Source organism: Bos taurus, chromosome 15 (genome assembly GCF_002263795.3).
Source record: "Bos taurus isolate L1 Dominette 01449 registration number 42190680 breed Hereford chromosome 15, ARS-UCD2.0, whole genome shotgun sequence".
NCBI classification, from domain to species: domain Eukaryota; kingdom Metazoa; phylum Chordata; class Mammalia; order Artiodactyla; family Bovidae; genus Bos; species Bos taurus.
The window spans coordinates 32,525,338-32,549,710 of NC_037342.1; the positions used below are offsets into that span (position 1 = coordinate 32,525,338).

The 24,373-nt window shown below is 42.6% G+C and overlaps 1 long non-coding RNA gene across 1 annotated transcript in view; it reads right to left on the reverse strand.

The window, feature by feature from the left end:
• Nucleotides 1–644: 644 nt before the first annotated feature.
• The window catches only part of LOC101903557 (uncharacterized), a 250,125-nt gene continuing 226,396 nt past the window's right edge, over nt 645–24,373 (reverse strand). The window contains exon 6 of the long non-coding RNA XR_003029449.2: nt 645–1,485. This is a non-coding gene — a long non-coding RNA (uncharacterized lncRNA). The remainder of the gene's footprint in view (nt 1,486–24,373) is intronic.

Here is a 24,373-nt window from a genome sequence, read left to right on the forward strand (position 1 = left end):
TCCCCAATGAAGGCAATGATGAGGTGCAGTGAAATGTCAAAGGTTTTGAAAATGGCATGCTGAGGAAAGAAATGCATTGCTGTCAGGGGAAAAAACAGGAAAAGAGAGTGTTGTTTATAAGAAAGGACTTTTGGGTTTGCACAAACACTGATGACTTTTTCTGAAGAACTGGCTTGGTGTTATTATCCCCCTGGAACTAATAAGAAAAACAAGGGGTTAATGACTTGAGCAAAGTCACCATGTGCAGTGGCAGTACCAGGACAGAATGGACGAGCTTAAATGTCCATTTCTCCTGCTCACTGAACCCTCTGACTTTCAGAGGTAGAGACTTTCACCTCTTGCCCTCTATATATCTTTTCCCTCCAAGAAATGACTCAGGGAACTCTTCCCATTCAAACAATCACATGCCCCGGACAGAATTCTAAAGTAGACTGATCAGGACAGGCATTTGCATATTTTGTGCAACTCATGCTGGGTTCTGAACCCAACTTATAAGACACTCATGCATTGGGTAAAATGTCTTAGCTTTGATTGAAAGAATACCTTTAATAAAGATAATAGCCAACTTAATAAAGAAGCCACTTCTGTTTATGACATACACTCCACTGTATGTACGCATATACAAAGCACCACAGCACTCCATAAACTGTGACAAAATTTTCTTTTAATTTTGATTCCCCATGTCTCACAGCATACTTGTGGACCATCTGCTTTCAACACCATTGGATTGTGTATGCACCAGGAATGCAAATTCCTTTTGTAAAAAATAGTAGCCAAGAAGGGTAAATAAACATGCTGTTGCTGAAGAAAAAGGAATCCATTCTGAATAACTCAAAGACCATTGACAGCACACGTGTGAAAACCAAAGAGAAATCACCTTTGACAAATATGTAGGACAATGCAGTGAAATAAACAGTTCTGGAATCAGACTTGAGCTTGAATCTTGCCCCTACCACTCACTGGCATGAGATGATTTTTTTTAAAGGTCAATTTTCTAACCTTTTCTGATCCTGTAAAGTAACAGTAAGATTTTATAGGAGTTTTGTGAAGATTTGGTGAGAAAAGGCAGGTGGAAAATTTAACATTTTGCCTGACATATAGTAGACTCCCAACACAGATTTGTTTTCCATTGGATCCTTCATCATTATGGACAATTATCTAAATCACAATCTCCACCCTTTAGAGTGGATACTATATAAATGCTATGATTAGTACTTTGTTATTTAGATGCACATATTTCCCAACTCTAAAAATCTTCTATCATCAGAATAATGGAGACACAATCGAGTAAATAAAACCAACCTTTGTAACCATCTGACCAGAATTCATCAGTATGCCTATTGGTTGCTACACCAATAATTCTTTCTTCCACTGGCCCTTTTTGTCCTGGTGATCCACTGCTGCATTTCCCTGATGGCTCAGTGGTAAAGAACCCGCCTGCTATTCCAGGAGATGTGGTTTCAATCCTTGGGTCAGGAAGATCCCCTGGAGAAGGAAATGGCAACGTTATCCAGTATTCTTGCCTGAAAAATCCCATAGACAGAGGAGTCTGGTGGGCTATACAGTTCATGGGGTGGCAAAGAGTTAGATACAACTTAGCAACAAAACAACAACAATCTATTGCTGCATAGCAAGTCACCCCAACAGTTAACTAAAACAATACCAATAATTTATTTTGCCCTCAAATTTGCAATTGGGGCAAAGCTCAGTTTGGAAGGCTTGTCTTTGCTCCATGTGGTTTCATCTGGGTAGCTCAAATGAGAGCTGAAAGATCTACTTCCATATGGCCATTTGTTGCTGCTTGATGTTGGCAAGAAGCTCAGCTGGGGCCAATGGCTAGGGGCCTCAGTTTCTGTTCACACAGACCTCTCTGTGTTGCCTCGTCTTTCTTGTAGTACAACAGCTGGCTTCTAAGAACAAGTATCCAGAGAGAGGGAGAACCAGATAGCAGCAATACCACTTTTTGTGACTTAACCTTGGAAGTCACATAATGTCACTTTTGTCATATTCTGTTAGTTGAGGCAGTTACAAAGCCCTGCCAGGTTTATGGGAAGGAGTCACAGATTCTGCCTCTTGAAGGGGAATGATAAGTTACTGGAAGAACATGTGGGATGGGAAATATTGTTATGGCTATTTTTGGAAAATAGAATGTGCCCCTTTTTTGCAGGTCTTTTCATTACTATCTTGGTTCACATTTTTAATACTAACATTTTCTAACACCTTATAAAAAAATAAACCAAAAATTGATTAAAGACCTAAATGTAAGACCATATACCATAAAACTAGAGGAAAACATAGGCTGGACAATTTTTGACATAAATCACAGCAATATTTTTTTGGATCCATCTCCAAAGTAAGGATTTAAAAGTGAAAGTTAACAAATGAGACCTAATTAAACTTAAAACCTTCTGCACAGCAAAGGAAACCATTGACAAAGTGAAAAGACAACCTACTGAATGGGAGAAAATATTTGCTAATGATATGACTGATAAGGGATTAATATCCAACATATGTAAACAGCTCATACAACTAAACATCAAATAAACACACAACTCAATTGCAAATGGACAGATCTGAATAGACATTTTGCCAAAGAAGAAATGCCAATAACCAACAGGTACAGGAAAAGATGCTCAACATCACTAATCGTCAAGAAAACGCAAATCAAAACCACAATGAGATATCACCTCACAGCTATCAGCGTGGCTATCATCAAAAAGAAGACAAACGACAAGTGGTTCCAAAGATGTGGGGGAAAAGGAGCCCTTGTACACTGTTGGTGGGAATGTAAATTGGTGCAGCCATTGTGGAAAACAGCATGGAGATTTCTCATAAAGCTAAAACCAGAACTACCATACGACTCAGCAATTCCACTCCTGAGTATATACCCAAAACAAACAAAAAACCAAAAATACTAATTTGAAAAGATACATGCACCTCAGTGTTCATTGCAGCATTATTTACAATCGCCAACATATAGAAGCAATCTTAGTGTCCACCAACATTCATCATCAACAGATGAATTGATAGGGAAAAAATATATATACATACACACACCCATATGGACAATCATACAGCAGAATACTACTCATTCATAAAAAGGAACAAAATTTTGCCATTTGCAGCAAAAGGGATAACTTGGAGGGCATTACACTTAGTGAAACAAGTCATAGAGAGAGAAAGACTGATATTGTATGAGATCACTTATATGTAGAATCTAAGAAGTACAACAAACTAGTGAAAATAACAAAAAAGAAGCGACTCAAGAGATATAGAGAACAAACTAGTGGTGATGCCATTCAACCATCTCATCCTCTGTCATCCCCTTCTCCTCCTACCCTCAAACTTTCCCAGCATCAGGGTCTTTTCAAATGAGTCAGCTCTTCGCATCAGGTGGCCAAAGTATTGGAATTTCAGCTTCAACATCATTCCTTCCAATGAACACCCAGGACTGATCTCCTTTAGGATGGACTGGTTGGATCTCCTTGCAGTCCAAGGGACTCTCAAGAGTCTTCTCCAACACCACAGTTCGAAAGCATCAATTCTTCTGCACTCAGCTTTCTTTATAGTCCAACTCTCACATCCATACATGACTACTGGAAAAACCATAGTCTTAACTAGATGTACCTTTGTTGGCAGAGTAATATCTCTGCTTTTTAATATGCTATCTAGGCTGGTCATAACTTTCCTTCAAAGGAGGAAGTGTCTTTTCATTTCATGGCTGCAATCACCATCTGCAGCGATTTTAGAGCCCCCAAAATAAAGTCAGCCACTGTTTCCACTGTTTCCCCATCTATTTCCCATAAAGTGATGGGACCAGATGCCATGATCTTAGTTTTCTGAACGTTGAGCTTTAAGCCAACTTTTTCACTCTCCTCTTTCACTTTCATCAAGAGGCTCTTTAGTTCTTCTTCACTTTCTGCCATAAGGGTGGTGTCATCTGCATATCTGAGGTGATTGATATTTCCCCTAGCAATCTTGATTCCAGCTTGTGCTTCATGCAGCCCAGCATTTCTCATGATGTACTCTGCATATAAGTTAAATAAGCAGGGTGACAATATACAGCCTTGACATACTCCTTTTCCTATTTGGAACCAGTCTGTTGTTCCATGTCCAGTTCTAACTGTTGCTTCCTGACCTGCATATAGATTTCTCAAGAGGCAAGTGAGGTGGTCTGGTATTCCCATCTCTTAAAATTGTATAAAAAATAAAATTGAATTAAACAAAACAACTTTTATTACTAACTTGCTAGAACTAGGACTTGTCTCCTCCTGTTTGCTTTTCATATCTTCTACTCTCTCCTATATTGAATTATAGTCTTAAAATTAGAAAAGAAAATTCTGATTATTCTGCACTCTCACCCCACTCTAAAACCCTCTTTGCCCATTGCCTATTCATCTTTTAACATTACACTCAGTGATTCCACGCTCTTCATGATCTGGATACAACTTTGCAGCCCTAGCTTATTCCAGTCCCATACATAGAGTATAATCGCTCAGTAAAATTAAATAATATTCCATTTTCTTGAGGCAAACCTGTGAGGTGGAAAGACCATGGAGTCAGACTTTGGAGTCAGTCAGAGCTGGGTTAAAATCAGCTATACTCCTTGGCTGCTGCTGCTCAGATGCTCAGTCATGTCCAACATTTGCAACCTCATGGACTGTAACCCACCAGGTTCCTCTGTCCATGGGATTCTCCCAGCAAGAATACTGGAGTGAGTTTCCATTTCCTCCTCCAGGGGATCTTCCCCATCCAGGGACTGAACTTGTGTCTCCTACACTTGGAGGTGGATTCTTTACCACTAGCGCCACCTGGGAAGCGCATGCCACTAGGCTGAATCCTTTGTAAAATGAGCCTAGTAATTCTTATCTTGGGGCTTCCCAGGTGGCGCTAGTGGTAAAGAAGCCTCCTGGATCCTTTCTCATTGGGGCCAGTTGATACTTTTCCAATCAATGAAGGCATTTTGGGGTTCCTTCTAACATTCTGCCTAATCAGTTCACTTATTAATTCTATTAAATGTATACCTTTCAAATTAGATTTCTATTTAGCAGATGATTTACTTAACCAATCAATAGGAAAGTTCCAAGAATTGCAATCTCCCTATTTCCAATAATTTGTAGAGTGTTGGAGAGGTCATCTCTCTCATCTATATCAGAAGCAGCAGATCTATGGCAAGCAAGCCAAGCCATTAAACTTAACCTTTTAAGCAGTTATCCACACTAAGAATAGCTCAACATTACAGCACATTCAATTTTTAATGGAGTTATACTGAAGTTATTCTTCATTCTGGGATAGACTTTGCTTTAATGCTGGTGTCTCCCCATGTCTCCTATAAGCCATCCATCCACAGCCTCTCTGATGACATTCTGCTATTTTACCATGCCTCAGTGTGTTTAAAAATGGTAAAGTCCATGGAGACAGGCAGTTTGGGCATCCACATTCAAAGACTGACATTTCTGTGCCTTTGGGAAGCTGAGGGCAAAGAAATAATGCCCTCTCTCTAATCTTGTTCACCAAGCCCCAATCCTGCTTTCAAATTCTGAAAGTTAGTTAGTTAAGTCGCTCAGCCGTGTCTGACTCTTTGCAACCCTGCGGACTGTAGCCCACCAGGCTCCTCCGTCCATGGGATTCTCCAGGCAAGAATACTGGAGTGTGTTGCCATTTCCTTCTCCAAATTCTGACCCCACTCTTATTCCCTCCATGAAACCTTTCCTAATTTAACTTCATTCAATCTCATTGCTCAATTTACTCTACAAAATAAATAACATTTCTTTAGCACTTCCTGTCAGACCCTGCGCTAAGCACTTTATATTATTTCCTTTACTCCTCAAAATAACCCTGTGGAAATGGTATGATTATTCTGATTTCATACATAATGCTGCAGAAGCTCAGAGCTGAGTGAAACCTGTCTGTGTCACACTGCACGTATGGAGCTGAAGCTGGAAATCAGATCTATCTACCTCCACAGCCCCTCTGCTCACCCTGGGATGTGGGGTCAGTTTCCTACTTCCTACTCCACCACCAATTCCACAATTCTCGTGACTGAAGAAAGACTTTCCATATGTTCACAGTTTTCAGTGAGTCTTCACGGCCATTTCCTTGCATATCTGTTAGGGAAAACACTGACCGAAACTGCCTGCCCTGGCCAGACAAGAGGGCAGCCACTTGTATGAGCTATCTTAACAACAGGAGGTCCTGGTAAGGAACGAGGAATTAACAAGTTGTCACCAACCAGAAGAATTTGGGAAAGGACAAAAGGAGAGAGGACTTCCCTGGTGATACAATGGATAGGAATCCTCCTGCCAATTCAGGGGACATGGGTTCGATCCCTGGTTCGGGAAGATTCCACATAACATGGGGCAACTGAAGTCCACTTGCTGCAATTACTAAGCCCAAGCTTTAGAGCCCAAGAGCCACAGCTACTGAAACCCAAGTGCTCTAGAGCCCAGGCTCCACAACAAGAGAAGCCAGCACAATGAGAAGCCCTTGGGCCACAACAAAGAATAGCCCCACAACTCACCACGACTAGAGAAAGCCTGCTTGCAGCAACAAAGACCCAGCACAACCAACAAGAAATAAAGTATTAAAGAGAAGAGAGATGCCAGCCCGCACATCCTATCAACCTCCCAGAATCCTTTGCACTGGAATCCATCTTAGCTGAGCAATGCACATGCCACCAGGAAGGACCCTGAGTCAGAACGATTGGTCAGAGACAACACAGAAACTAACCCCATCACCATAAAACCTGAGACTGCGAGCCACGTGGCAGAATCATTCTCCTGGGTTCCCTCACCTGCCTGCTCTCCACCCAGCTACCCATTCCCAACAGTCTCTTGCTTTGTCAGCACGTGTGTCTCCTCTTAACAATTCACTTCCAGGTGTTAGACAAGAGCCCACTCTTGGGCCCTGGAAGGGGTCCCCCTTCTTGCAGCATATTTGCCTCTCTTTTCCTTAGACTAAGAATTGCAAAGATAAGAAATATATGGTCAGTGAACCAGGGCTTTATTTTCTTGCCAGGAAGCACCACTGGTGCCGTGGAATGTTGATGCATCATGATTTCAGGTCCAGCTCCTGGTTTCCCCTGTTCTAATCTGTGCCAGTGTTGGTCCAGCCATTTCCTTATCTTTAAAATGACGGTTATTATACCTAGAGTGGAACTTGCCTGTGCGCAAACGTTAGGTAAAGCACCATAAAGATGCAAAGCATTCTTTTATGTCATCTCTCAAAGCCCCTGCAGAGACTTTTGTTTGCAGAGGCTGATAAGTCATTTGTGATCATTTTAGAGTCCTGGGAGAACAGTGCCCCAAGTATGCAAAGTAACCCCTCAGAGGAGCCTGGGGTTCATGCCTGGGTTCCCACTGGGTGGTAGGGAGCCAATCAACACATGCCCAGAGCTGTTTCCTCCCCGGAACAATGGGAACGTGGGATGGTGGGACTGGCAAGGGGCCAGGCAGCTGTTCTCTGAATCCTCAGAGGACAGCAGTGGTCTCCTGTTGCAGGGAGAAGGATTTAAGTTAAACCTGAGGAAGTATTTCCTGAGTACAGGCTCTGTGAAGCTCTGGAATGCAAGGTTAAGGAAGGCTGGAATGTCCTTTGGAAATGCAGGGGGGGAAAAAGAACAAAAACCTAATCTGAATGCTGTGTTGCCTGGAGGCAGAAGAATGGATTAGTTCCTTTCAGACCAAGGAGTTACTATTGAGAAAAAAGATCTGCTTCTTGTCTCCTCTCACCTTGCATAATAGAACACTTCTTTTCAGGGCTGGTAAGAAGTGACTCATAGACTAGACCCTGATAATCATCCCAACACCTCTCCCCTTTGCAAACATCTGGTCCAGCAGTCAACATTGTTTCATATGGGGAGGGGTCAGTGTGGGACTGACTCTGTCCATGGAGTTCTGTGGAAAGCACGTGTTCCCAGGAGTAACATCCTGACACTTAAGAAAGCTTGTGGGTGTGCTCAGTCATGTCTGACTCTTGGTGACCCTGTGGACTATAACCTGCCAAGCTCCTCTGTCCATGGGATTTCTCAGGCAAGAATGCTGGAGCCGGTTGCCATTTCCTCCTCCAGGGAATCTTCCCAACCCAGGGATCAAACCCCGTCTCCTGCGTCTCCTGCATTGGTAGGTGGATTCTTTACCACTGTGCCTCCTGGGAAGCCCAAGAGAGCTTTCACAGCCCAAATATATGATGGAATATGCCACATGACTTTCTCAAGGTTGTTCTTACAGGGAGCACTTACCTGGGGGTTTTGCTTTGCAGCTGCCACCATAAGGCTTCCAATAATCAGCAAACAATATTGGTTTTAAGAGTTGTTGTTCAGTTGCTAAGTTGTGCCCAACTCTTTGCAACCCCATGGACTGCAGCATACCAGGCTCCCCATGCTGTACTATCTCCTGGAGTTTGCTCAGATTCGTGTCCATTGAGTCGGTGATGCTATCTAACCATTGTGAGTAAGAATGTACAAAAACCTTTCCCAATTGTCTCATTCCTGCCAACAGAGAATATATTTAATTCAGTCATTGGGAAAAACTTCAAACAAAAGGGAAACGAAGCTTTTGAAAGGTGCAACATGTGTGAGCTCTGAGCCCAGAGAATCATGAACCTTCAGCAACTTAGGAGTTGCCAACCCACAACGGTGAAGAATGTCTCATTTCACCACACAATGTGGCAGGTATATCAAGGAAAGACACAGCCCCACAAAATAACTTGCAAGGCTGCCTCTTTTTCTTTTTTTTTTTTAACCTTCTTAGTGTCTCTGAGATACAGTTGGTCCAGGTGGGTGATGCGAGTGATAGGAAGTGATACAACTTATGATAAACGTTTAGTTTCCAAGGTTTGACCCCTGCCCCTCTCAGGTCAGGCTTATTTAATTATTGTTAGGTGGTGCTAGTTTGCTCCAGTGAAAGTCACTTAGTCGTGTCTGACTCTTTGCGACTCCATGGAATTCTCCAGGTCACAATACTGGAGCGGGTAGCCTTCCCTGGTGGCTCAGCTAATAAAGAATCCGCTTGCAATGCAGGAGACCTGGGTTCAATCCCTGGGTTGGGAAGATCCCCTGGAGAAGGGAATAGCTACCCACCCCAGTACTCTGGCCTAGAGAATTCCATGGACTGTATAGTCCATGGGGTCGTAAAGAGTCGGACATGACGGAACAACTTTCACTTCACGTGGTGCTAGTGGTAAAGAACCTGCCTGTTACACAGGAGACACAAGGAATGCAGGTTCGATTCCTTGGTCAGGAAGATCCACTGGAGGACAGCACAGCAAGTGACTTCAGCATTCTGGACTGGAGAATGCCACGGACAGAGGAGCCTGGCAGGCTGCAGTCCAAGGGTCACACAGAGTTAGACACAACTGAAGTGACTTAACATACAAACATGTTAGTCCATGGATCAAGATCATTTGCTTGGTTCTCAAAAACAACATTAAGTTAGGAATTCTTAACTTGGCTTCTGCAGATGGGTTTGAGGAGTCTTTGAACCTATTAAAATTATGTTCAAAATATCATGTTTCTGTGCCCTTTTCTGGAGGAGATGACCTAAAATCTTGCTTCATATTCTCTTGGGGGTTTGTGATTATAAAATACTGCAGTCGCCCAAAAATGTTTTTCAGGTTTTTCCATAAGATGTTCCTGAATGAACATTTTGGCCAACCCCAAATAAAGAACTATCACATTTAAGGCAAACCCTTCAATCACCCATCTGCCCACAGATCTTCCTGTCCTGTCTCTAGATCTCTCGTCAATGACTTGCTGAGGGAGGTCCCTCCTCTCGATGGCAGAATGTGAGCAGGAGTGGTGCAATGCACAAGTCAGACAAGCTGAAGGGATTTGTAATCAGATGCAGCAGACTATGGAGACTATCCGGGTGGCCATGAGGGTCTCTTTCAATTCTAAGATTCTAGGACTCAGTGAACTGTGACCCAGAAACAAGAATCTGTGGCCACAGAATAGGCATTTTAGACCCTGGTGGCTCAAACAGCAAAGAATCTGCCTTAATGTGGGAGACCCAGGTTCAATATCCCTGGGTCAGGAGATCTCCTGGAGAAGGGAATGGTAACCCACTCCAGTATTCTTGCCTGGAGAATTCCTAGGACAGGGGAGCCTGGCAGGCTACAGTCCATGGGGTTGAAAAGAGTTGGACACAACTGAGCTATTAACACTTACTTACTTAACAAGCAAGTAATACTTACTTATTTATACCGCTTTTCCTTTAAGGGAAACTGAGAAATATCAATATGTAGATGACACCACTCTTATGGCAGAAAGTGAAGAAGAACTAAAACGCCTCTTGATGAAGGTGAAAGAGGAGAGTGAAAAAGTTGGCTTAAAACTCAACATTCAGGAAATGAAGATCATGGCATCCGGTCCCATCACTTCACAGCAAATAGATGGGGAAACAGTGGAAACAGTGTCAGACTTTATTTTTTTTAGGCTCCAAAATCACTGCAGATGGTGACTGCAGCCATGAAATTAAAAGACACTTACTCCTTGGAAGAAAAGTTATGACCAACCTAGATAGCATATTCAAAAGCAGAGACATTACTTTGCCAACAAAGGTCCATCTAGTCAAGGCTATAGTTTTTCCTGTGGTCATGTATGGATGTGAGAGTTGGACTGTGAAGAAGGCTGAGCGCTGAAAAATTGATGCTTTTGAACTGTGGTGTTGGAGAAGACTCTTGAGAGTCCCTTGGACTGCAAGGAGATCCAACCAGTCCATTCTGAAGGCGATCAGCCCTGGGATTTCTTTGGAAGGAATGATGCTAAAGCTGAAACTCCAGTACTTTGGCTACCTCATGTGAAGAGTTGACTCATTGGAAAAGACCCTGATGCTGGGAGGGATTGGGGGCAGGAGGAGAAGGGGACGACAGAGGATGAGATGGCTGGATGGCATTGCTGACTCGATGGATGTGAGTCTGAGTGAACTCTGGGTGATGGTGATGGACAGGCAGGCCTGGCGTGCTGCGATTCATGGGGTCACAAAGAGTCAGACACGACGAGCGACTGAACTGAACTGTCACCCTCATTGTCTGCTTGCTCTTCAGAGGACTGAATCTGACAAGTAGAATCAGAGATGGAGTGTGTTGGCTACAGGGACAGGCTCAGGGGGATCTCAGCACCAAGGAATACAAAAAGTGGGTGGATAGATGACATACTCAGGGGGCCAAGCAGATGGTCTTAGAAAAGGTGGGTGCTGCTAGTGTGAGGTCTCTGGGCAAGAATATGCCTGGGATCTAACTGGAAAAGGTCTGTATGAGACCAATCACTTTGAAAGAGTTGATAATCCTGTTGCTTTTCCTCTTATTTCCCTTAAATGGAATTAAGAATTTAGCCACAGCTCTGCACCTGCCACTTCTGGTCCCACTCGGCTTTGGTAGGAACAAATGTTCCAGAGCAGTATAAACACCACTAAAGCATCATGGTGTGGTTACTCCATCTGCATCCAAACCTTCCTCACCTTCTGGGCTCTGACCGTGGAGGGGGCAGGGCATCCAAGCAATGACTGAGTCAGTAGCCACAGCCCAGCAACACAAGCAGAGATCAATGGAAAGTTACAACAAATCCCTGATGCTCAGCGGAAGGAACAACAAAAGCCTAGCATGACAGAGACAGGAGGAGGAGTAGCTTAATTATTAATTTGTTCAAAAAATGTTACTGTTCTTACCATGTAAACAGATCTGTAGCACCACATGAGCCACTGTGGGAGAATATGTCCTTGAGGAACTTGCAAGCCCCTTTCATAGAACATAATGCTTTGAAAGCTGAAGTGCAGAGAGCCCAATTAACTAACTGGATCCAGCCAGTAACAGAGACGGGAAAGGTCCCTCTTTGGGGATGGTCAAGAAAGGCTTTACGGAGGTGGTAAGGGTATAAGTGATGTTAGAAGATGGATAAGATTTGCAGAAGGTAGGTAAGAGGGAAAATGCCAGGTTAGGAGGGAAAAGATGAGCATGGCATAGAGTATGAAAATATCAGGTATTATTGATCAATAGTGAGTTAGCATGAAGCAGAATGGCAACCCACTCCAGTATTCTTGCCCAGAGAATTTCATGGACAGAGGAGCCTGGCAGGCTACAGTCCATGGGGTCACAAATAGTTGGACATGACTGAGCAACTCATACACACACATACAATTCTGAAAGACATTAAATTTCATGCAGAAGGATTTAGATTTGATCTCATAGGCAAGAGCTTCCAAAACTTTTTAATGTAAGTAACACTTAAAAAGGATTTCTTTTTCGTCCTCCTTTTCCCCCCATTCCTTCCCTTCCTTCTCTTTCTCTTTTTATTTTTCTAAACTTAATTTTTAAAATTTACAACGATGACTATGTACATTTCATTTATGGCTGATCCATGTAGTATACTGGGATTACAACATTTCCGCCCTGGAATTAACAACTGTACTATTTTATTCTTTTTAAAACTTATTTTCAATGTGCTTGAAAACTTACCCTCAGGCTTTACTTAAGGGCTAAGTCTTTTCTCAGAACTTTGTTAAAACATACCAGACACTCGCTGTTTCATGTTTTTCTGGGACACATTTTTGTAGCCCTCTGGGTCTCTGTGCCAATCAGGACCTGATGCTTCCTAGATCCTGCTCTCTGACATTTCCCCTTAATCATCTGGGTACACTTTCTACTCCACCCATTTCTTGACTGGTTTGAGTAATGGGTACATGGGTCAAAACTTATCTGTTAACATTTAACCTAGTTAGCCTAGTAGGAAAAGGTGCCCAGATATCTCACTGTTCCATGTGTAGGTCTCTATTATATCCCCTCTTTTTACCACACATCACATAATCAACTTGCCTGCTCTTCTGTGTCCACAGTCATCCTGGTTCATCCTCTCCAAGAAAATAAGCATTTAATCTTCTACCTTTAGTCTACTTCTTATGTAGACTTTTCACTCATTTTAATTGTTCAACACCACCTTCTTCCGCAATTTCAGAGGCATTTGGAATTTCCAACTCCTAAGCCCTAATCAAGTTTTTTGGTGCAAAGCAGCTTCAACACTGCAAATCCTGAGTCAGTTATTGCTCTCTGTTGGCTTTCTATCCAAAAATTTGATGTTTTATCTCTTTTCAGTCCAGTCTTATAAGAACGTGTGCCCTTTCTAGCCTTCTGCTATTGTTTTTGTGGGACTACAGGAGGGAGCAGAATTAAACATGATGTTTTAATCCATCACTATGATACCATGAAATTAAGAGATGCTTCCTCTTTGGAAGAAAAGCTATGACAAACATAGCATATTAAAAAGCAGAAGACATTACTTTGCCGACAAAGGTCCATACAGTCAAAGATATGGTTTTTCCAGCAGTCAAGTACAAATGTGAGAGTTGAGAAAGCTGAGCACTGAAGAATTGACACTTTTGAACTGTGGTGTTGGAGAAGACTCTTGAGAATCCCTTGAACTGCAAGGAGATCAAACCAGTCAATCCTAAAGAAAATCAGTCCTGAGTATTCATTGGAAGGACTGATGCTGAAGCTCCAATACTTTGGCCACCTGATGCCACTCGTTGGAAAAGACCCTGATGCTGGGAAGGATTGAAGGCAGGAGGAGATGGGGGTGACAGAGGATGAGATGACTGGATGGCATCACTGACCATAATGGACATGAGTTTGAGCAAGCTCCAGGAGATGGTGAAGGACAGGGAAGCCTGGTGTGCTACAGACCATGGGGTGGCAAAAAGTTGACATGACTGAGTGACTGAACAACAACAATAACCCCAAACTCAGGACAATTTCTACAGATAACAGACGTTGCACATTTGGAAGACAGTAACACATACACATGCCAGACATATTGTTCTTTCAGTCCAGAGATAAATTGAAATATGTATATGGGTATGTATCTCTGTACCATTTTCACAGAAACACTACAGAATCACAAGCTAAGACAATATCATCATACTGCCATAAGCAACTGAGAGCTACCAGAACCTTTGAAAATGAGACATGCAGGATTTAAAAGACAGTTCTTCAGAAAGTAGGGTAAAGGATAAATTGAATGTAGGAAGGGCTAAAGAGAAAGGCAAGAATAGAGCTGGGCATAAGATAATAAGGTCTAACGGGGGGGGGGGGTGGGGGTGGGATAAGGGTCATCCATTCAATCGGCCATTTATATTTAGAGAGAAAACATTAAATGCCAGGCATTTTGCCAAGTCCTGGGTTTATAACTGTGGTAGGCTGTATTTTCTAAAGATGGCCACGTGAATGGATGTGTCTCATCCTACGTGCTCTTCGTATATTGTGATTTGATAATCCTCTATGGGGTTGAGAGATGGATTCTATTCCCTTTCCTCTGCATATGGGTAGTCTAGGACCATGGCAAAAGTGGCACAGTGAGACGAGGCTAGGTGATAAAAGGTAATCACAGTTTTTGCCTAGTTCGCTGTCTCTTGGGACAATCCTCTGGGAGTCCTGAGTAGCCAGGTAAGGTGTGTGACTACTCCAAAGCTGCCATGAAGGACAGACCATGAGGCTAGACCGAAGAGAGATGGAGACCTGCCCAAAGGGCCCCAGCTGTTGGGAGTTTTTCAGCCTTGGCATCAGCCCTGTGTATAACAAAGCCTTGGAGACAATCCCAATCCCAGCCCTGAATACTACCGATGTCCCTACTCTGACAGTGGTTGTGGAGAGCCCCAATGGCAACGACATAGCTGAGCCCAGTGAAACCCCGGAACTGTGTGACCAAGAATGATAATAAAAAATTGTTGTTTCAAGTCACTGAGTTTTGAGGTGGCTTGTTAGACCACCATTGAGGAAAGTAAATACATAATTACAGCACAGTGTGATAAATCTCCTGATAGCTGATTTGATGCTGTGCGGCTGAAACAGTGGGGAGGAAGTGCCAGAGTCTGCTGGTGCAGGGTGGGAGGGGAGGTGGGAAAGGCAGGGGCGTGTGTGCAAGAGAGGTGATGCAGGAGCTGTGACTGTAAAAATGAGGAGGTGAGTGTCACCTACACTCTGGAAATGGATAGAAAGAGAGAGGCAGGAGAAAACAAGAAAGGATGGATAGCCCTTTGAGATCGCCTGGGTATGAGGCAGGGAATGAGGAATAGAGGTTATAAATGGCTATGAGGGGACTTCTCTGGCTGTTCAGTGGTTGACACTCTGTGCTTCCAAGGCAGGTGGTACTGGTTTGGGGAACTAAGATCCCACATGCCACATGGTGTGGCCAAAAAATAAAAATAAGAAAATAAGAAAAATGGCTATGAGGTCTTACTCTCTTCCTCTTATTCATTTAAAGATGTCCTAGTACCACTGGCCACTGCCTACACAGCCCAATGTACAATGTTCAATAAAAGAGTCTTTATTGGTAGAAACAAGGCAAAGCCTGGAATCCAGAGGTGCCATAGTGCTACCACAAATAACTAGCATGTGACCTCCTCTCTCTGCAAGATTAAAGGATTCACTGCACTTATCACAAAGCTTGGCTCGATCACGTCTGTGATTCATTCTCTGAGCACTGTCTCTGCACCTGCCTGGGGTTGGGGCCATGTCCTTCCGGGCACACACACCTACATCAGTGTTGAGATAAAAGGGGCTCTCTCCCTAGTCCCTTGGCTTATTTACCTCCAGGCACTAGCCCATGACTAAGAGAGATGTTGCCAGAGGTGAGGGGTGGAGAAAGGGAAGGAGGTGGCTGTGGAAGAGATGAGAACAGAAATAAGCATTTTCCTGGAAAAGGACTTCTTGGAATTTCTGTCTGATCCGGTGTGTGGAAGACAACTTAATTAAGAGACAGTGCTTAGTGACAAGGAAGGAAAACGCTCCTTATCTGGTAGATTCCTTTGCTGATGGAATCTTCCAGCTCACCCTGGCTAAGTCTAGCATTGACCATGCTAGAAAGATTTATAACCATGAAAGCTCTAACATCAAATTGCAGGGCAGCAGATTTGGGCACAGACTGTAGCCATCCCATCATTTTGGATACTCCTCTAATGTGGAAGCCCACCTGCAAGTGTGTATCCAGGGCTTTCCCAGAAGATGGAGGTGTTTCTCACCATCACACTTCCTGGCCATACACATCTCCTCCACCCCATGCAACAGTCATGTTTATTCTCAAAGCACAGCATCCTCTTTTCATGTCTTTTGTGTTCTTGAATTTCTCTTTCTTCCCTTCCTCATCTAGCAAATTCATCCTCATCCTCGGAAGCAGACTTCAAGGGTACTTTCTCTATAAAAGAGGTGGAATTGATTGTTCATACTTGATGCTGCCCTAGTCCATTGGCATTGGGACCAGACAGACATGATTCTGGAGGTGAATCTTGATTCTGATTCATGATTCTGAATCAGAATCAAATCTGATTCTGGAGGTGACTAATTCTGTGATATTAGGTTTCTAGGCTTTCTGTAACAAAGGACCATAAACTAGAATAGCTAAAAACCACTGAAATTTATTGTCTCACAGGTCTGGAGGCTTGAAGTCCAAAGTCAAGGTGTCAGCAAGGCCAGGCTCCCTCAGAAGGATCTGGGAGGAGATTCCTTCTTGTCTCTCCTAGCTCCTGGTATTTGTAACCCCTGGTATTTCTTGACTTGTAGGGGTACCAGTCCAGTCTCTGCCTGCATTGTCACAGGGCCATCTTCTCCCTCTGTGTCTCCACATTGTCTCCTTTCTGTGCATGTCTGTCTCTGTGTTCGAATTTGTTGTTGTTCAGTCGCTAAGTCATGTCCGACTGTGACCCCGTTGACTGCAGCATGCCAGGCCTCCCTGTCCTTCACCATCTCCTGGAGTTTGCTCAACTCATGTCCATTGAGTTGGTGATGCCATCCAACCATCTCATCCCTTGTCACCCCTTTCTCCTACCTTCAGTCTTTCCCAGCATTAGGATCTTTTCTAATAAGTTGGCTCTTCACATCAGGTGGCCAAAGTATTGGAGCTTCAGCATCAGTCCTTTCAATGAGTATTCAAGGTTGATTTCTTTTAGGATTGACTGGTGTGATCTTGGATTAGGGCCCACCTTAACGACCTCATCTGAACTTGGCTACATCTCCAAAGACCCTAATTCCAAATAAGGTCAGATGCACAGGTATTGTGGGTTAAGACTTCACCATATTTTGGGGGGAGGACACAATCCATCCTGTAAGGACAGTTAATCTTGCGAAGCTATAGTTTTCTTATCTGTAAAGTGAAGGATTAAAGTAGTATCCAAGTCAAAGAGGGACTGTTGGTAGGGGCGGGGGGCGGGGCGGGGCGTGGTACAGGACATGAGGCTTCACAGATAGCCTTCAACAAGACATGGTCCTCATTCAGGAAATTATCCACTTGCTGAGGAGCAGGCCAGCTTTGCATTCTCCACTCTGTCATCCAAAGGGTATCCTTACCTTGAGATTTTTCACTAAACCCACTGTGACGGCTGTAGTACAGAAACCCATCTGAGGCCTGGGTGATGAGGGCAGTGATAATTAGTAAAAGATCACCAAAGCCTAGGTGTCTTCAAAGAAGAGAAGTTGAAACATGGTCTGACCTTTTCTTTCATCTCAAACTATGGCTGATACAAGTTTGAGGTTATGAATGGAGCTGGCAGTCTCTTTATACTAAAAACACGTATCATCTAAAGGAGAAGCCACTGACTTAACTTACTTCCTCATTGTATGATTCATGAAAAATGAAAGTGAAAGTTGCTCAGCTGTGTCCAAATCTTTGCAACCCCATGGACTATACAGTCTCTGGAATTCTCCAGGCCATAATACTGGAGTGGGTAGCCTTTCCCTTCTCCAGGGGATCTTCCCAACCCAGGGATCAAACTCAGGTCTCCCACATTGCAGGTGGATTCTTTACCCAGCTGAGCCACAAGGGAAGCCCAAGAATACTGGAGTGGATAGCCTACCCTTCTCCAGGGGATCTTCCCAACCCAGGAATTGAACCAGGGTCTCCTGGATTGCAGGAGGATTCTTTACCAACTGAGCTATCAGGGAAGCCCATGGGAGAGACTATTTTGGAGGCTTCCCAGGAAACACCTTGATTCTCACCCCGGAAATCCCCAGGATTTCAGCACCTGAAGCCCTAACAGAGGGCTGGCTGGGCTAAGACTTCCCTTTGTGTCTACTGCTTGGGCCCAGACTCAATAAAGTGGCCTGGCTCATGGGAAGACGTGCTGAGGGTGGAGAGAGTCACCTGACCAGCATGCTTATGCCCAGCCTTCCCAGCCCTAAGGAAACATCTTAGGGTCCTGACGATTCCTTCACAGCAGTGCTCAAATGCAAGCCATCAGCAAAAATTTATTTCATCTGGGGATCCCTTCTAGTCAAGTCTCAGTTTACCTTTGCTACACAATCATTCTTTGGCCTTTGAAATCAGTAATAGTCAAAGCAATAAAGGCTAATTTTATGCTCTAGAACTTGACAGTGAAAAATATTTTAGGTGATGGTCTGTGACTGGTTGATTTAGGAAACCAGCAAACCTGACAGCTGAACATAACGCAACACTACAGGAGTGATGGGATGATCATATGCTCTGCTTTGCACCACACAAGGCAACTGAAATGCAATTCAGCAGATCCAATGTAGCTCTGGTTGCTGTTTGTTTTTCTTTTAGGAAATAAACATTTCAAAGTATTTCCAGGTTAGCCACTTATATAGGTCAAATTTAAAAATAATGTAGTTGATTTTTGCACAGTTAAGAATACAGGCTTTTTGATACTAAATGCCTGAGTTCAGGGGCACACTCAGCTGTTTGCTAACTACATGACTTTGGACAGGTCAGTTATATGGATGTCTCAGTTTCTTCAGCTGTAAAATGGAGATAATCATAATCGTCTCATAGGGTTGATGTAAAGATTAATTCAAAAAAGATACTCTGCAGAGCACCTGGCCCAAATAAATGCTCAAGTTTTAACACTGTTATTCCTCCCTCCCTTTCTTTCTTCTTTGTATATTGATAACATAGATACAAGGCAGGGAGTAAAAAGATGAATCAGACCATTTCTGCCACTGAGGCATTAATGGTGTAATATGGGAAGGCAAGCTTTTTAATAAGAACTGTATACATAGAGAGCCTGAGACAGAAGTATGTACACTGACTGTGGGGGCACAAAGGAAAGCCTTGTGGCAAACCAAGTGGAGCTCACACAGCTTGTCGTCCTGACTGAAGTGTGGGATGAAGTTCTCTATCAGGCAGTTGCTTACCCTGTGGGTATGGAAACCAGGCTGGGAGGGCAAGACTTCAATATAATCCCCCATCAACTACTTCTCAATTCCTTCCTCTCTTCACAGCCATGCTTCCAGAAATGCTCTAATTTCCCCTCTCTCTCAAATCTACCGTGTGCTCAGTCGCTTTAGTCGTGTCTGACTCTTTGTGACCCCTTGGACTGTAGCCCACTAGGCTCCTCTGTCCATGAGATTCTCCAGGCAAGGATACTGGAGTGGGTTGTCAGGCCCTCCTCCAGGGGATGTTACTGACCCAGGGGTCAGACCCGCACCTCCTGTATCTCCTGCATTGGCAGGTGGATTCCTTACTGTTGACCCACTGGGAAAGCCCCAAACCTACTGCAGTTCCATTTCTATTTCCACTCCTCCACCATAACTTCTCTTCTGTAACCCAACTTCAATGCTTTCTTTCAAATTCTCTTACTCTGTTGTTTTTGATTGACTTTCTGATTTCTTTTTGTTGACTCTCTCCTGTGTGACAACTGGAACTCTATTTTTTTTCTGTTTTTCCTTTCTTTCTACTTTCTTTTCTTTTCCACCTGCCCCATAGTTCTGCATTTCTGCATGGTTCCTTTTTTTAAGATGTGTGTTTTTTCTTGGCCATTGCACACTCCCAGACTGATCTCAGCAGTGACATCGATTGTACCTTCAGCTCAGTTCCCTCTCCCAGACGACAGAGCCACACCTCCTGGATGTTTTCACTTGGATAGACTATAGTACCTCAGCCTCAACGTGTGTTCTTGGTTTAAATTCATTACATTACTCTCCTCGGTAAATCAGGCTAGAGACCTGGGATCTCGAGGTTTCCCATTCAGGTCCTCTCAACTCTGTGAACAAAATGTCTCTCAAATTTATCATCCTTTGCTGCCCTGCAAAAGCAGTGTTTTCACTCTAACCTTCATCATCTTACCTCACCTCACTACAACAGACTCCTGCTGCTGCTGCTAAGTCGCTTCAGTCGTGTCCGACTCTGTGCGACCCCAGAGACGGCAGCCCACCAGGCTCCCCCGTCCCTGGGATTCTCCAGGCAAGAACACTGGAGTGGGTTGCCATTTCCTTCTCCATTGCGTGAAAGTGAAAAGTGAAGTCGCTCAGTCTCGTCCGACTCTTAGCGACCTCATGGACTGCAGCCTACCAGGCTCCTGGGTCCATGGGATTTTCCAGGCAAGAGTACTGGAGTGGGTTGCCATTGCCTTCTCCGACAGACTCCTGACTGACCTGTTAGTATCTCCAAATTTTTCCTTTGTCTGGACTATTGACCTCTATTGTTGGTCATCTTAGATGTACATCTGATCAAGGCACACCCTTGCTGAAAACTCTTTTGAACTGATTATTAGTTCAGAAAAATGTCCAAATTCCTTACTTCAAAGTTCTTTACAATTTGACTTCTACTTGCCTTTCTAGCCTAGTTCCTCCATAACTCTGAAATATAACAGCCCTTTATGGGATAATTTTGTCTCCCTTGCAAATTCATGTTGAAATCCTAACTCCCAGAATGTGACCATATTTGGAGATCAGGTCCTTAAGAGAGGTAATTAAGTTAAAAACAGAGCCATTAGGGCCTTAACCTAATAGACTGGTGTCTTTATAAAATGAAGCAGTTAAGTACACTAACAATCGACTGTCCAAAAGAAAAATTAAGGAAACAATTCTATTTACAATAGCATCAAAAATAATAGAATACTTAGGAATAAAGTTGACCAAGAAGGTGAAAGCTGTACACTGAAAATTATAAGACAATGATGAAAGAAATCGAAAAAAGATACAAATGGAAAGATAGCCTGTGCTCATGGACTGAAATAATATTATTAAAATGTCTATACTACCTAAAGTGATCTACAGATTCAATGCAATCCCTATCAAAAATACCATGCATTTTTCATAGATATAGAAAAAATAACCCTAAAATTCCTATGGAACCACATACAAACTGAACAGCCTAAGCAATATTGAGAAAGCTGAACGAAGTTGGAGACCATCACATTTCTTGATTTCAATGTATATTATAAAACAGTAATAATCAAAGCAGTATGGTACTGGCATAAGAACAGACACATAGACCAATGGAACAGAACAGGGAGTTCAGAAATAAAGCCACACATGTACGGTCAACTTATTTTTTAATGAGAGTATCAATGGGGAAAGACAAGCCTCTTCAATAAAAGGTGTTGGGAAAACTGGACAGCCACATGTAAAACAGTGAAATTGGACCCTATTTTATACCACAAAATTAACTCAAAATGGATTAAGGACTTAAATGGAAGACCTAAAATCATAAACCTCACAGAACAAAACATAGGGTAACCTTAACATTAATCTTGGCAATGATTTTTTAGCTATAACACTAAAGGCACAAGCAACAATAAATAAATGAATGGGACTACATTATACTAAAAAAGATGCTTTTACAGCAAACATTCAACAGAATGAAAAGAGGCAATCTATGAAATGGGATAAAATGTTTTCAAATCATATATCTGATAAGCAGTTAATATCCAAAATATATAATGAACTCATACAACTCGATAACAAACTAAAATAAAATAAGCTGATTAAAAGTTTGGCAAAAGACTTGAATAGACATTTTCCCAAAGAAGACATACAGATGGCCAACAGTTATAAGAAAAGGTGTTTGATATCATTAATTATCAGAGAAATGCAAATCAAAACCAAAGTGAGATATCAGTTCACATCTATTAGGATAGCTATTAGCAAAAAGACAAGAGATAAGAAAGGTTGGCAAGGATCTGGAGGAAAGTGAACACTTTTACATTGTTGGTAGAGATGTAAGTTGTTACAACCACCATGGAAAACAGTATGGAGATTTCTCAAAAAATAAAAAATAGAGCTACAATATGTTTCATCAATCTCACTTCTGGGTATATATCCAAAGAAAATGAAATCAGTATTTCAAAAAGGTATCTACATTCCTACAGTCACTGTAGCATTATTCACAATAGCCAAGATACAGAAACAACTTGTCAATGGATTCAGCAAAGAAAATGTGCTATATACACATGGTGGAATATTATTCAGCCATAAATAGGAAGAAATAATGTCATTTGCAATAACATGGATAAACCTGGAGGACATCATACTAAGTGAAATAAGCCAGACACAGATAAACAAATATTGCAATATCTCACTTACATGTTGAATCTTAAAAAAGTCATATCCATAGAATCAGAGAGTAGAATAGTGGTTTCCAGGGGCTAGGGGTAGGGGGATGTTAGTCAAGGAGTACAATTTCCAACATGGTGACTGTAGTTCATTATACTCTGTTATATACTTAAAACTGCTAGGAGGGTTGATCTTAAGTGTTCTTACCACACACACAAAGGTAATCATGTGAGGTGACGGATGTGTTAATTAACTTGATTGTGGTAATCATTTTGCAATGTATATGTATATCAAATCAAGTTGTACACCCTAAAAAGTAAACAAATGGGCCGTTTTTCCCAAGATGGAAAAACAAATCGGCTTCACTGCTTACAAAAATAAATAAATAAATAAATAAATCATGTATGTGTCACATATACTTACAGAGAAAGACCATGTGAAGAAATAGAGACAAGACAGCCATCTACAAGCCAAAGAGAAAGGCCTCATAAGAAACCAACCCTATACACATTGATCTTGGACTTCTAGCTGCTACCAGAATCGTAAGAAAATAAACTTCTATTGTTTAAGCCACCCAGTCCCTGTGGTGCTTTGTTATGGCAGTCCTAGAAAACTAACACACAGCCTATAAGACTATTCAGTCTAGACTACTCCGATTTTGGAAAATACCCACACTTTTACTGATGTAATTTCTTCCACCGAGTGTCCTTTTCTAGCCAGTATTTATCTTTGAAAATATTTTATCTCTATCTCAAAGTATTTCTCAAAAGCTTATGCCCATCAAAACTAGAAGGAATTTTTCCCTCCTTTTGTACTCTGCTCTTACTTCTAATAAAGCAACCACCACATTATCGTTCTGTTTTTCCTGAAAATTGTGCCAATGCTAGAAGATAAGTGCAGAATGACAATGACAGTCAAGTTATGCCTGATGGTTGTTTGGAGTGATGTAATGACTGTGTTGGTGGAAATGTGGGGAAGGCGATAGAACAGATGGATCTTAATAGTTAATTAATTTTAGGAAGTCAAGGTCAAAGTCCAGATGAATGATGAAGTCTGGATTTCTGACTTGGACCGCCTGGTGGATGGTGATTCCAATAGCTTTATGTAGGGAGTTCTCAAGGAGAAGGGGCCTTGGGAGACAAGGTAGTTTGGTGTTGCTTGTGAGTAACTAAGGACATCTAGGAGGATGGGTCCTATATGCAGATGAATGTGCAAATCTTCATTTCTGGAGAGAAATGTATCTAAGAGCTGGCCTTGTAATATTTTTTAACTCTTATTTTGATGAGCTCTGGATCCTTAGGCACAGTTTCTATCAAAAAAAACTATCCCGCAGAAACTTGAGGACCAAGATAATGCTAAGAATGTGGAAAAAGGGACAAAAAGAGTGAATCCTACAAATAACCAAGAAGCTCTGGGAAGACTGCCTTCCAAAATTTGTTCTCTTGTCCAGCGACCACAAAACCTAAAATCCTACCATCAGTGACATTATTTATCAATTCTTATTGAAGGTGTTTCTGAGTTAAGATGAGAAGCAAGGGACATTAAGAGGAGGTAAAATTATTGACTCCCAAGTTCTGCTGTTCTCTGAAGCTGGGGAAGGGTTCTGTGACCATGAAGCCCCATCAGAAATTGAGGGACAGAAGTGATGAACGGTAAAGGAGACCCAGAATAACGCCCTACCTGGAATAACCAGCTGCCCACCACGGCAGCAGACTTAGGTCAGATAATGAGAAATCAGAAGGCCCCTGCTGCCAACCAAATCTCCCTCTCAACTATTTGTGCAGATAATCTGGCCAGGAATAGAGGGAACTACCCCAACAGACTGTGATGGAGAGCTGACAGATTAAGGGGAGAACAGCACGCCACCAATACGACAGCATGGAGAGCAAAACGTGTTGGCTCTCTAATGAGAATCCGCCTTGCCACCACTGCTCTTGCATTTATGTTCCCCAGAGCAGCTCAGCCTCACTTGCCAAAAGTGGCAGGGGGTGGGAAGGCTGTTGGCCTCGTGCCCACCTGGGTACCTGCTGGGAGAATTTTGCACATGCTGCTAAGTGCCCAGTGGCACCGAGGGCTTCCATTTACATTCTTAATTACCCTGAAA